This window comes from Thalassophryne amazonica, chromosome 8 (assembly GCF_902500255.1).
Source record: "Thalassophryne amazonica chromosome 8, fThaAma1.1, whole genome shotgun sequence".
In the NCBI taxonomy this organism is placed as follows: Eukaryota; Metazoa; Chordata; class Actinopteri; order Batrachoidiformes; family Batrachoididae; genus Thalassophryne; species Thalassophryne amazonica.
This window is the reverse complement of record NC_047110.1, coordinates 109,677,486-109,691,511: the sequence shown is the minus strand read 5'-3', so window position 1 is coordinate 109,691,511 and position 14,026 is coordinate 109,677,486. Positions and strand designations below refer to the sequence as shown.

Below are 14,026 nucleotides of genomic sequence, written 5' to 3'. Positions count from 1 at the left end.
CTATCAGGATATAAATCTTCAGTAAAAATTTCATAACGATACATGAAAAATTGTTGTTCACAAACAAACAAACAAACAAACACTGGCAGAGGTAATAACAAAATGCGAAAATATACATAGCTAGATTAAGAAATAATCAATGAAATAAATAAATAAATAAACCTACTCAGCTCTGCAAACCAGCTAAAGTAAACAGAGGCGCACAACGCACTTTATTGAAGTCCTCTTGGTGTTAACAGTGTCATCGTGTTGTTGCGATGAGCAGCACCTCTGTGTTTTTGGGAGCATCGTGTGAATTTGCAGCACACGTGTTTTCAAAGTGAATCATTGTTCTGTGCTGCAGGTTATATTCGCTCTCGTTCTCTGTGTCTGCAAGAGTTTTGTCAACTTGTAACACCTTTTTTTCCAATTCAACTTGCTCTTGTTGAATTGGTGATGGACAACAGACTTCCCAGATAGATATTTGGAGTTTTTGTGTGAAAGCTTCACTAATCCAAATTTTGAACTGCTCCCATTACATAAGATAATGCCTGCAAAGGACACAGCGTACGAGCATCCAGCTCGAGAGAGAGAAAAAAAACTAGGCGCCAAAGCAAAATGTCCAGCAATAATAAATATTTCACAATAATCAAAAGGCTTCCAAAGTGACACGGAGGAGGTGGATTTTCTTTGTCCCACTCAGAGGTTGAGTGTCCTTTGATATGAGCTAAAAATATGTAAATGGTTTTGAATGTTTTCTTTATAATCTGCTGCGTGTTGTGAAGCCGCGCTTATCGTGTAAGAAACCAATAAATGGCAGAGACAAGAACACCACAGAACCCAAACACATCCGGATGGAAGAAAAACATCCAAGTCATACACAGATGGAAGGACAGACAGGTAACAGACAGACACACTGACGCCCAGTCAAAACAAGTGAAGAGAGAAAAGTCTGTAAACCTCTGCCTGCCTAAATCACTGTTTGGGACCGTTATCCATTTAAGAGATTTTGTTTGGCCCTTTTCCCGTCTGAGGCTTCCAGATTTCCATTTGGGGATTATTTATCTGCTAAAATTTTCCAGAGAAACGACTCGTGATAACATAGTGTCATGCATTCGCCCCGAACGTTTGAAAATGTCCACACGAGTACCTTTTCAGTTCTAATAACCTCATGATACTGCAGTTCATTTATTTTTATAAAATCTAAACTACTGACAAATATTAACAGACTGTTATCTTTTATGTTTTTTACTCCCAAAATGAACTGTGCTTAAATGATGGAGTATATATATATATATATACAGTAGTGTTCAGAATAATAGTAGTGCTATGTGATTAAAAAGATTAATCCAGGTTTTGAGTATATATCTTATTGTTACATGGGAAACAATGTACCAGTAGATTCAGTAGATTCTCACAAATCCAACAAGACCAAGCATTCATGATATGCACACTCTTAAGGCTATGAAATTGGGCTATTAGTAAAAAAAAGTAGAAAAGGGGGTGTTCACAATAATAGTAACATCTGCTGTTGACGCTACAAACTCAAAACTATTTTGTTCAAACTACTTTTTTAGCAATCCTGTGAATCACTAAACTAGTATTTAGTTGTATAACCACAGTTTTTCATGATTTCTTCACATCTGGGAGGCATTCATTTTGTTGGTTTGGAACCAAGATTTTTCTTGTTTACTAGTGTGCTTGGGGTCATTGTCTTGTTGAAACACCCATTTCAAGGGCATGTCCTCTTCAGCATAAGGCAACATGACCTCTTCAAGTATTTTGACATATCCAAACTGATCCATGATACCTGGTATGCGATATATAGGCCCAACACCATAGTAGGAGAAACATGCCCATATCATGATGCTTGCACCACCATGCTTCACTGTCTTCACTGTGAACTGTGGCTTGAATTCAGAGTTTGGGGGTTGTCTCACAAACTGTCTGCGGCCCTTGGGCCCAAAAGGAACAATTTTACTCTCATCAGTCCACAAAATATTCCTCCATTTCTCTTTAGGCCAGTTGATGTGTTCTTTGGCAAATTGTAACCTCTTCTGCACATGTCTTTTATTTAACAGAGGGACTTCACACAGGCGTCTTCTAACTGTCACAGCACTTACAGGTAACTCCAGACTGTCTTTGATCATCCTGGAGCTGATCAATGGGTGAGCCTTTGCCATTCTGGTTATTCTTCTATCCATTTTGATGGTTGTTTTCTGTTTTCTTCCACGCGTCTGTTTTTTTTTTTTTTTTTTGTCCATTTTAAAGCATTGGAGATCATTGTGATGTACAGCCTAGAATTTTTTGCACCTGTGTATAGGTTTTCCCCTCTCCAATCAACTTTTTAATCAAACTACGCTGTTCTTCTGAACAATGTCCTGAACGACCCATTTTCCTCAGGCTTTCAAAGAGAAAAGCATGTTCAACAGGTGCTGGCTTCATCCTTAAATAGGGGACACCTGATTCACACCTGTTTGTTCCACAAAACTGATGAACTCACTGACTGAATGCCACACTACTCTTATTGTGAACACCCCCTTTTCTACTTTTTTTTTTACTAATAGCCCAATTTCATAGTCTTAAGAGTGTGCATATCATGAATGCTTGGTCTTGTTGGATTTGTGAGAATCTACTGAATCTACTGGTACCTTGTTTCCCATGTAAAAATAAGAAATATACTCAAACCTGGATTAATCTTTTTAGTCACATAGCACTACTATTATTCTGAACACTGCTGTATATATATTATATATAAATTATGGCTCCCTTATATTAAAATGCCTAAAATTATGTCCTTTAATCTCACAGTGAAGTTAAAAATCTCTAAAACCTGACATAAATAAAATAAATATATAAAAACCAAAATAACAGGATTCTCATAAGTGGGTGATTCTTTAACTATGGGCACTATTGGCCTTGTAAATGTAATTTCCACCACACCATTGCCTTACAATATAAAGTGCCTTGGGGCAACAGTTTGTTGTGATTTGGCGCTATATACATGTGCTCTGATGTCACTGTTTATCTCCATAGAAACTACCCAAACAATCTTTCATACAAACTGTTTAGGGACATTACAGTGTTGTGGTGGAAATTACGGCAATAGTGTGGGACAACTACATTTTGTTAAAAAAAAATCACAACAGTTGTATGACATTGAATACCCCAATTATGTTTTGATTATTTTATTGATATGTTATTCAGAGATATTTTAAAACATTTTTATCATTGAAGATCAAAAGTCTGGGTGTGGGACAAGCACAAAACGGCAATATTTGCATATAATGATGCTGAAAAAAGGTGAAAAAGTCATCATAGACTACTAGAACAAATTTCTTAACACACTTTCATTGTAAAGATAACTATAAAAGTGTGAAATTTCCACTTTTTTCTGTTTTTCATACAATATGATCAAAGGACATAAGTGCCCGTAGTCTAAGAATCACCCAAGTATGTGTGCCCTTTATTATAAGACAACAAAATCATCAATTTGCAGACAGTTTCCTTTACACAAGTCAGAGATGGAAACATGAACTTTTTCAACTGACTAAATATGTCTTGGACTTCATCTCCATAAGAAATACAAACAGTGTGATACTGTATGTTGACTCTGTCATGAGTAGACAGCTTTCAACAAAAACGGAGTGCCCGGGCAACAAGGAGACGGGTGAGGGAAGCCACCAAGATACCCATTTCAACTCCGTGTCGTGGGTTGCGTTTTGGCTCTGGTCCTGTTTGGTCAAATGTTATGAATCATTATGAATGAAATCGTTATTTCTGGTCATTTTAACTCTGAGCTATTTGGTGATATTTACATCCGCCAAGGACGTAATAAAATCACTGGTGTTTATTTATTTGTCTGTCTGTTAGCAGGATTATGTCAAAACTACTGCATGGATTTTGACAAAAGTTTTACCACGTATACATATTAAGCCATGGAAGAACCCATTAAATTTTGGAGGTGATCTGGATGCGGATCTGGATTCTGGATCAAGTTTCACTTTATACAGGCTTTGAAGGATTACTGTTTGTAGAATTACGTCAAAACTACTGCACGGATTTTGATGAAATTTTCAGCACAGATACGTACATATTAGGCCATGGAAGACTCCACTGAATTTTGTAGGTGATCCAGATCAGGTTCTGGATTGTGAATCAAGATTCACTTTATATAGGCTTTGAAGGATTACGTCAAAACTACTTCATGGATTCCCACCAAATCTGCACCACATATAGATATTAAGGCATGGAAGACTCCACGGAATTTTGGAGGTGATCCGGATCCAGATTGGTGGATGTCAGAAATCTCTGTTTGCTCTTGTTATTTGTGCTCTTATTTTGACATTCTCCCTCTGTTCACTCTAGTTAGTTTAACGTCCGGGTTTTTGCCTTCCACGTTTGCGTGTTCCCACACTTTTGTGTTTACTTGATCAGCATCCTTTATAACTACATTATGTTTTCCTGCCAGACTGCATTAGGTGCTGCCCTGCTCTCTACCGTTCCCTGTTACTTGTTTTGTGTTATTGCTTTTGTCTTAATATATTTTATACTCGGTAGTATTTTAATCTAACTCTTAATGTTTCAGTAAAAGGCACAGGGGTTGCAAATTAGCCTTGGCTGGAAACCTTCATGCATGACATACATTTTATTATTTACTTTATATGAAATAAAGACCTTTGCTGTCGTTACAGAATCCCAGAACTTATCTCCTATTTTTGCTCTGGTTACAGTGTTTTTTACTCCACATTGTTGACCACATTGTTGTCTTTGACACTCTGAAGGAGTTATAGGTGTATGTCGCTAACGTTGGTGAGACTGAAAAAGTGTACTTTTTTATCTGTTGCATAAACAGTTATATAACTTCATGGTGCAGTGGAACACAAAAGTATTTTCTTAAAAGTAATACATGAAATTTCAGTTACACTTTGCCAGAAGGCACATGGGAGACTTGAGTGTAGATTTCATCTGAATCCTTCCAACAAATTTCACCTCAGCATCAGTGATCTACTGAGTATAAACCAGCTCCCAGCAGAAGAATCATCACTGAAAAACATACTACAACCAATTGTAAAGGCCAAGGCAAGAGGGACAAGGGCAAAAAAAGACGACTCTGCAGCCAAACGACTGTATACTTTTTCAGCCTGATCTCCTCTCCAACAGTTAACCACTGAAAAACATCCCTGCATCAGTAGAGAAGCTTGAATCTTCGACTGGCCTGGGAATTTTAGCTGAGGAAGCTTCTGCGATTTGAAGCAAAACGTCCTCGCGTCAAGCAAACCCAGTCCAGTTGAAGATTCAAACTTCTCTACTATGGAAACCACCTGGACAACTGAGAGCCTACACAGAAACATTCCTGCATCAGATGTTTGCGTTTGAATCCCTCCATCTACTCCAAGTCTCTCAAATAAAACAAAGAAGCACAACTTCACCAAACACCAACACTCCCCACCAGCGCCACAGCAGTCTTTACAGCACCCACATCACTGTTAATTAAATACTCAATCACAAAGGTACCTGGAAATTATCAAATGCATCTTCAAAAGCACCAAGGCAACAATCCTCAAAACCATTACACACAGCTGGGTCTACTTTATAAAACCTACAAAGGCCAATAATTAATTCCATATGTATCATGACAATTTTTAAACTACAACCTTTCTAAATTTAAACACTAGAATAGACCTGAAGACAGCTATTTAAAAAGTGAAGGACAGGGACATCTGGAGAGCTTGTGACCCAGGAGGTGACATTAAACTGAAAGGGTAAGTACAGTACAAAGCTTGGCATACTTATCCAGCCTCCAGATTGCAGTTTAAATATATTAATATATTTATAAATTCACCATCTTCCACTGAAAGGTCCACTCCACTCACAAGCCCGAGAGATAAGAAATGCAATAGATTTCTTAAATATTGTACAAAATGCAAGTCAGAATGAAAGCGACTGGTGTTGCCAAATTATAGGATTATACTTGCATAATCCCCACAGATAAATCCACTCCAATCTATCTGAAATTCCCCCCTAAATAAAAATGCTAAATATATATATTTCAGTAAATTGATTCAATTGAATTAATGAAGTACATAAAATCTTACAAAAAACTCAGCCACATGGGGTGTACAGCCAGAGTGCCCGTGCCAAGCCTGGATAAATGATGAGGATTGCGTCAGGAAGGGCATCCAGCGTAAAATAAGATAATCCAACCATGCAGAGTACAAATCAAATTTCCATACTGGCTCGGTCAAGGCCCGGGTTAACAACAACCACCGCTGTTGCCCAGCAGGGTGCTGACAGAAGTTGGGCTACTGCTGGGTGAAGAAGAAGAAGAGAACGTGTCTACTGACAGCTGGAGAAAAGGAAAACTAAAAGGATGGAAATGAGAGTCAGAACTTTGAATGTTGGCAGTCTGACTGGTAAAGGGAGAGAGCTGGCTGATATGATGGAGAGGAGAAAGATACATAATGTGCATGCAAGAAACCAAGTGGAAGGGAAGTAAGAGCAGGAGCATAGGCAGGGGGTTCAAGTTGTTGTATCATGGTGAGGATAGGAAGAGAAATTATGCTGGGGTCATTTTAAAGGAAGAGTATGTTAAGAGTGTGTTGGAAGTTAGGCGAGTGTCTGACAGGGTGATGAGTGTGAAGATGGAAATTGAAGGGTTGATGATGAATATCATCAGTACCTATGCCACACAAGTAGGTTGCAAGATGATGGAGAAAGTAGTTTTCTGGAGTGTGTTAGATGAGGTGGTAGAGAGTGAACCCAAGCATGAAAGAGAGGTGATAGGAGCGACTTCAATGGGCATGTTGGTGAAGGGAACAGAGGTGATGATGAAGTAATGGGTAGATACGGTATCAAGGACAGGAATGTGGAAGGATAGATAGTAGTTAATTTTGAAAAAAGAATGTCTGTGTTGAGCACCTACTTTAAGAAAAGGGAGGAGCACAGGGTGACATATAAGAGTGGAGTAAGACGCCCACAGGTGGACTACATTCTGTGTCGAAGATTCAAGCTAAAAGAAATTAGAGACTGTAAGGTGTTGGCAGGAGAGAGTGTAGCTAGACAGCATAGAATGGTGGTTTGTAGGATGGACAAACCACCATCTCTAGGGAGGACATGCAGGTGGTTGGTGTAAATTAAAAAGTGTAAACACAGTTGTTTGACAATAAATGGCTTCACACAACCACTAAACACACACACACACACACACTCATCTTCAACCGCTTAGTCCAATTAAGGGTTGTGGGGACTGGAGCCTATCCCAGCAGTCATAGAGCGCGAGGCAGGGTACACCCAGGACAGGACACCAGTCTGTCACAACCACTAAACATGAGTGGAAAAAAGTTTCTGTATTATCATTCATATTCTCTGAAAAATGGCCCCAAAAAAAATCATAAATTCTGCCAGGGTATGTAAACTTTTGAGCACAACTTTATCTTAAAGTTGCTGCAGTTAAAAAGCTCGTAGATGGACAATGGGCTTGAGCCGACAGCCCACCGTGAGGTGAGCTGCCGTCTGCCATTCCAGCCCCTGCCTCTCGGCACTGCCACAATGCTCTTAGTTGAGTGTCCCGCGGGGACTGAAGCACTTGCTTTGAAAGAGTGTTCAAACCAGGCCAGGTCACCTGACTCCGGTTCTATTTTGTGGGTTTTCTTCTCTGAACTGGGGCCATGATTAAGTGGGATGGCCGGGGGGCACTTGTATTGTGCTGGCGCTGCTAGTGGTGAAATTCTTGTGCTGGTCTTGCGGACCGCAGGACGGACAAAAGCAAAAACATTTTGTAAGAATGTTTTCATTAATCAAGAACGAATGTCGGAGGTTTGAAGATAATCAGGTATTGTAGTAGTTCCGAACATAAGGGCCCCTTCACACATAGTGCGAAGTTTGGACACTTAGTGCGCATGATGCAGGAATCGTGTGCAAACCGTGTATGTCGTCCCTGCCTCCAACGCCTCGTGCACTTGTTGCTACAACTATTTGCGCACACAAGCACCTGAAGGACAAAGTGTGTGCTGTGTGAACCCATCACACCCTCTCGCGGCAGGTGTCGGACAAATTCCAAGTGACATGCACAAACATCTAACACCGCTCGCATGGCACTTAGAAAATGTGTGGCCAGTCACACTCTTGGCACGATAACAGACTGCAGACAATCACTGTCGTGCTGGCAGTGAAATTTGTCGAAGTCGCACATGAGCGTGACTTAGGTCTGTGCACTAAACTGACAGGAGGGTGTGTCCTCCTACTGAAGCGGCTATGGATCTGGACATTCCAGCTGGACACCACGTACTGTGTTTGGACAGACATGGACACTGTGACACATGTGTGTCTCTTTGCTGTTATCAAGTGGACATAAATAAAAACATATATCACTGTGGCAACGTGCTGCAGCAAGCGAGCGCACGCACGGCGTGCACATGGACAGGCTGCTCCCAGGTTGAAACGGACCGTCAGATTAGAACACGCAGCAGGCAATCTCACTGTCACGTCACCTGCGTGAGCTCTATTCCACATGACGCTGTGTCCTGCGGTGCGTCATCCACAAGACACACACACACGGCCGGTTGGAGACGCACCAGCAGAAGTGGACATGAATGAGACAAGTGAACTGCTTCTCATTCATGTCATTTCATGACTGTATGTCTGTGACCATGGGTCATTTACAGATGAACAGATGGACCGTATTTGTATTGCTCGCTTGATAATGCGGTGTTTTTATATGGTATGTTGTTGTTGTTGTTCATTCGGCTGCTACCGTTATTGTTCGGGGTTGCCACAGCGGCTACAGCCAGATCCGCATTGGTAATTGGCGTAAGTTTTACACCGGCTGCCCTTCCTGACCCAACTGACCCAGAAACACACACAGCTGCTGGTGTTCCAAAGAGGTCTCCCATCCAAGTACTAACCAGATCCTACTCTGCTTAGCTTCTGAGATCTGATGGAATCAGGCTGACACAGAGCAGACAGGCTGCTTGTTTTTATATGGTATGTGATTTACATTTTTTTTTGTAATACTTCTATGTCCTTCTTGATATGAGGCAGCTTCCTGCAGCTTTCAAAGAACAGCTCCATATCTCAGTGGTAAAGTTTCTGACTGGCAATCAGAGCTTTTGGACGGAGAGGGTCCAGTGGGTCATATGTTTTTTTTGTTTGTTTTTTTTTTTCCCTACATAAGCGGTGTGATGTGGTCCCACAGGTACCGGCTGGTTTTTTATATTTCCTCCACATAAATGGCGTGATGTGCCGCAGCTGGCACCGGGTTCGTGCACACCTGCCCATCGGCGCGATGTTTCGTGGTGCGCTAATTTCGAAATGTTTTGCGCTGTTTTGCCGTTTTCGTCCAAATGCCATTCAAACTTCGCACTATGTGTGAAGGGGCCCTAAACTATGCCAACTAGTGATCTGTCGGCCTTATTCCGATGACCTGACGGGCAGTGTCTGGGAAAACCAAAGTCTTTGGGTTCTGGGGGTAGACAGAAGGGCACCACCAGGACTGGAGGACTCGACACGGGAAACCTCACCCGGCCCCGACACGGAAAGGATTTTCTGATTAGTAGCTCTTTCTGATTCTGTGGGTGGTGGGGGCATGGCCATTTTAATTGGTGGAGCGAATTATCTGGCTAATTCTGATAACGAAGGAGACTCCGGCATGCTAACTAGTTATATGGGCCCGTGCAGTCGGCATCAACTTCTTAGAGGGACAAGTGGTGTTCAGCCACAAGAGATTGAGCAATAACATCTCCAATTGTGACAGTAGTGAATAAGAAAGCAGTCACGCAAACTCCAGCTGTATTGTTTAAGCCTGCAGCAAACCGTGATGTTTGGTACTACTATAGGCTTTCCCAGGCATGCGCACTCGTAATCGCGAGATGGCTTATTGTGAGCAACCGGATTTATAATGTGCTAAAAAAAATCCATAATTGCAGTGGTTGAGGACTTCAGTGAGGGGAGAGCTTTAAATCAGTGATTCACGATCGATTTAATCATTCACGTTTTGAAAACTCATTAACATCACATCACATAACGGCAGTTACAGTGAGGAAAATAAGTACCGTATTTTCCGGACTATAAGTCGCACTTTTTTACATGTTTTGGCAGGGGGTACGACCTATACTCCAGTGCGACTTATAAATGAAAAATATACCGGTAGATTCTCAATTAATTTACCGTAATAAAACAATTTTACGTGACAGAGTCGCTCTAAGATTTAAAATGGCCGGAAATGCAATGCATCATGGGCACTGTAGTATGGCAGCCGTCCTATAGGTCACGCTGGTCGCGATAACCAATCAGAGAACAGAACATTGGACGCGTATTCCTCACTTCACCCAGACAATGATTGTGAAACAGCGTGTGAAGCAGACGAACACGGTGCTATTCCGGGAGGGCTAACAAAACAGCTTCAAACCCTTGGATATCAGTGTGAGCAGAGTTGATGCTCAGAGCTGTGTGGGAGCACTGGGTGAGCAACGGCGGAGGGATTAGCATCTGCACTTGGAAGGAGCTGGCTTCGACACCACAGGGAGGTCATGAGCTGCGCAGGTAGGTGCTGCATGGTTCGGCTCGCAATGTGGTCCGCAAAATGCAAACATATCCATAGGTAAAATGCAGCTCACAAGAGGGTGCTCAAGGCTTGTGTGACTGTTCCTGCGACTTCTGACTACCATAGAAAAATAGAAATTTCAACATTACTGATAACTTAACAAGACAATGGAGAAGGCCAGAAAAAAATGCCACCAAAAAGAAAAGGATACTCTGCAGATTACAAGTTGCGACTGGTGAAATATGCATCCGAAAACGGTAAATGATCAGCAGAGAGAGAGTTTGGAGTGAGTGAGAAACTTGTGAGTGACTGGAGGAAAGCAGAGGTTACTCTAACCCCATGAAAAAAACAAAAAAAGCTAATCGCGGGCTAAAAGCTAGACGGCCACAGCTAGAGGAACGAGTCCGCACATGGGTGCTCGAACAATGTGCAGATATTATCATCATAATATCATAATATTATCATCTGAACTTTCATGTTAAGTTAACATACCTGTATGTCCATGCGACTTATACTCCAGTGCGACTTATCTATGGTTTATTTTTCTTTATAATGGATAAAGTGGCTGGTGCGACTTATACTCCGGTGCGACTTATAGTCCGGAAAATACGGTATTTGAACACCCTGCGATTTTGCAAGTTCTCCCACTTAGAAATTATGGAGGGGTCTGAAATTTTCATCTTAGGTTCATGTCCACTGTGAGAGACATAATCTAAAAAAAAAAAAAATCCAGAAATCACAATGTATGATATTTTAATAATTTGTATGTTACTGCTGCAAATAAGTATTTGAACACCTGTGAAAATCAATGTTAATATTTGGTACAGTAGCCTTTGTTTGCAATTACAGAGGTGAAACGTTTCCTGTAGTTTTTCCACCAGGTTTTCACAGACTGTAGCAGGGATTTTGGTCCACTCCTCCATACAGATCTTCTCCAAATCTTTCAGGTTTGGAGTTTTAGCTCCCTCCAAAGATTTTCTATTGAGTTCAGGTCTGGAGACTGGCCAGGCCACTCCAGGACCTTGAAATGCTTCTTACGGAGCCCCTCCTTAGTTGCCCTGGCTGTGTGTTTGAATTCAATGTCAAAGCTGGGAAGACCCAGCCATGACCCATTTTCAATGCTCTTACTGAGGGAAGGAGGCTGTTTGCCAAAATCTCGCAATACATGACCCCATCCATCCTCCCTTCAATACGGTGCAGTCGTCCTGTCCCCTTTGCAGAAGAGCACCCCCAGAGTATGATGTTTCCAACCCCCTGCTTCACGGTTGAGATTGTTTTCTTGGGGTTGTTCTCATCCTCTAAACATGGTAAGTGTTGTGTGTTGGGGGGTTTGACTGGATGTTTTTGTGTTGTTTTCTTTTTTTTGCTCTCCAGGTGGTATGCAAACTGGTTTTTGTTTGTGGAGAAGCTGCTGGCAGAAGAATCCTTCACCCTCATCAACATTATTGGCTGCACTTGTGGAGGATGTTCATGTGCAGGCCTAATGACTCGCAGCACCTGTGGATGATGCTCACGTGCAGACTTAAAGACTTTCAGCTGAAGCAGATAATGAGATGGCGTTCTGCATTTAAGCCATGAGTGATTCAAGCAGAATTGCCGGGAACTCGACCTTGTGACGTTCGTTTGTGAGACGCTGAGGACCGCGCCTGGGTATGACACATCGTGCCTGTGAAGGAGGACGGGTGAGGGACACATGCTGTCAGCAAACATCAGAGGTGAAAGATTGTCTGAATAAGTGTTAATAGTAATTTGGTATTTTGTTATGCCGTATATTTCAACAGTGATGAGAATTGTGCAGCTCGCTTCTCACGGCCGTGGCGTGCGGACTGATGATCCTCCACCTGTTGTGAGAAGCTGCTCACTTACATAAAGCTTAAATTCAGACCTGAATGTGTTGCTGATAGTGTGTGCCTTTGAAGGATATTAGTTGTAGCTGTTGACTTACCTCACCTCTTCTATCCTTCACAGACTCAGTTTGTCGTGTCCACCTGGGGGGTGTTTGGCAGCGAATTTGAGTCCAGAAGCGCCGGGCTTCGATCCCTTTGGGCGCTGGAGAGCGCGCCGTCCTTCACTCCACCAGACAAACCATATATTATGTTGTACACAATTATTGCACAGAAAGGGAAATAAATGTTTTGTTTTTGGAACCGCTTTCTGGTTATTTAGCGCTGGGTTCAGTCAGACGCAGGTCCGCTCCTCAACCCGCGTCTGCACATAACAGTAAGTGGAGTTGATTCCAAAAAGCTCTATTCTGGTCTCATCTGACCACATGATCTTCTCCCATGCCTCCTCTGGATCATCCAGATGGTCACTGGTCAACTTCAAATGGGCCTGGACATGTGCTGGCTTGAGTAGGGGGACCTTGCTGCCCTGCAGGATTTTAAACCATGACAGCATCATGTGTTACTAATGTAATCTTTCTGACTGTGGTCCCAGCTCTCTTCAGGTCACTGACCAGGTCCTCCTGTGTAGTTCTGAGCTTTCTCAGAATCATCCTTACCCCACAAAGTAAGATCTTGCATGGAATCCCAGACCGAGGGAGATTGACAGTCATCTTGTGTTTCTTCCACTTTCTAATAAATAATCATAACAGTTGTTGTCTTCTACCAAGCTGCTTGCCTGTTGTCCTGTAGTCCATCCCAGCCTTGTGCAGGTCTACAGTTTTGTCCCTGGTGTCCTTAGACAGCTCTTTGGTCTTGGCTATGGTGGACAGGATGGAGTGTGATTGACTGAGTGTGTGAACAGGTGTCTTTTATACAGGTAACAAGTTCAAACAGGTGCAATTAATACAGGTAAAGACACTGAAGCTCCACCGGGCCCACAGAGCACAACATCGGAGAAGAGGCAGACGAGGAAGGATACACCAGCGTCTTCGCCGAAGAGGTAACAGACTACCGCTGCCGGGTATGATCCTATGCAATGTGTGGTCTCTGAGGAATAAGATGGAGGCGCTTCGTACCAATGTTGACTGTGCCACACAGGATAAGATTTTCGATAAATGTTATGGTAACATTAAGAACACCTACAGGGCCAGAGCAAAGCCTCCTCTGTCTCATTCAGATCACAACACAATACACCTGATCCCAACTTACAAGACTGTCCTTAAGAGCAGCAAGCCACAAATCAAGACCGTGTCTGTCTGGTCTCGTGATAACAGAGAGGCTTTAAAGGGGTCTTTCCTCTGCACAGATTGGGACATTTTTCATACAGTGAACATCGATGAGGCTACGGATACTATAACAGACTACATACAGTTTAGCACTGACTGTGTGGTTACCAAAAAGGATATTATTATGTATCCAAACAACAAACCTTACGTAACCAAAGAAGTTAAAGACTGTATCAACCGCAAAAAAATGGCTTAAGAATCATGACTGGATGGGATTAAAAACTGTGCAAAAAGAACTGAATCGGATGCTTAGGCATGCAAGGAAGAGGCACAAGGACAACATCAAGCAGAATTTTGCCTCAATGTACTCTAAAAAACTTTGAGATTCGATGAAA

General features: G+C 42.1%; 1 protein-coding gene and 1 pseudogene across 2 annotated transcripts in view; both read right to left on the bottom strand.

The window, feature by feature from the left end:
- jph3 (junctophilin 3) overlaps nucleotides 1-14,026 on the bottom strand; it is a 142,208-nt gene that overhangs the window by 85,809 nt on the left and 42,373 nt on the right. The gene's annotated exons all lie outside the window — the stretch shown is intronic.
- LOC117516420 lies at nucleotides 8,837-8,955 on the bottom strand (annotated as a pseudogene).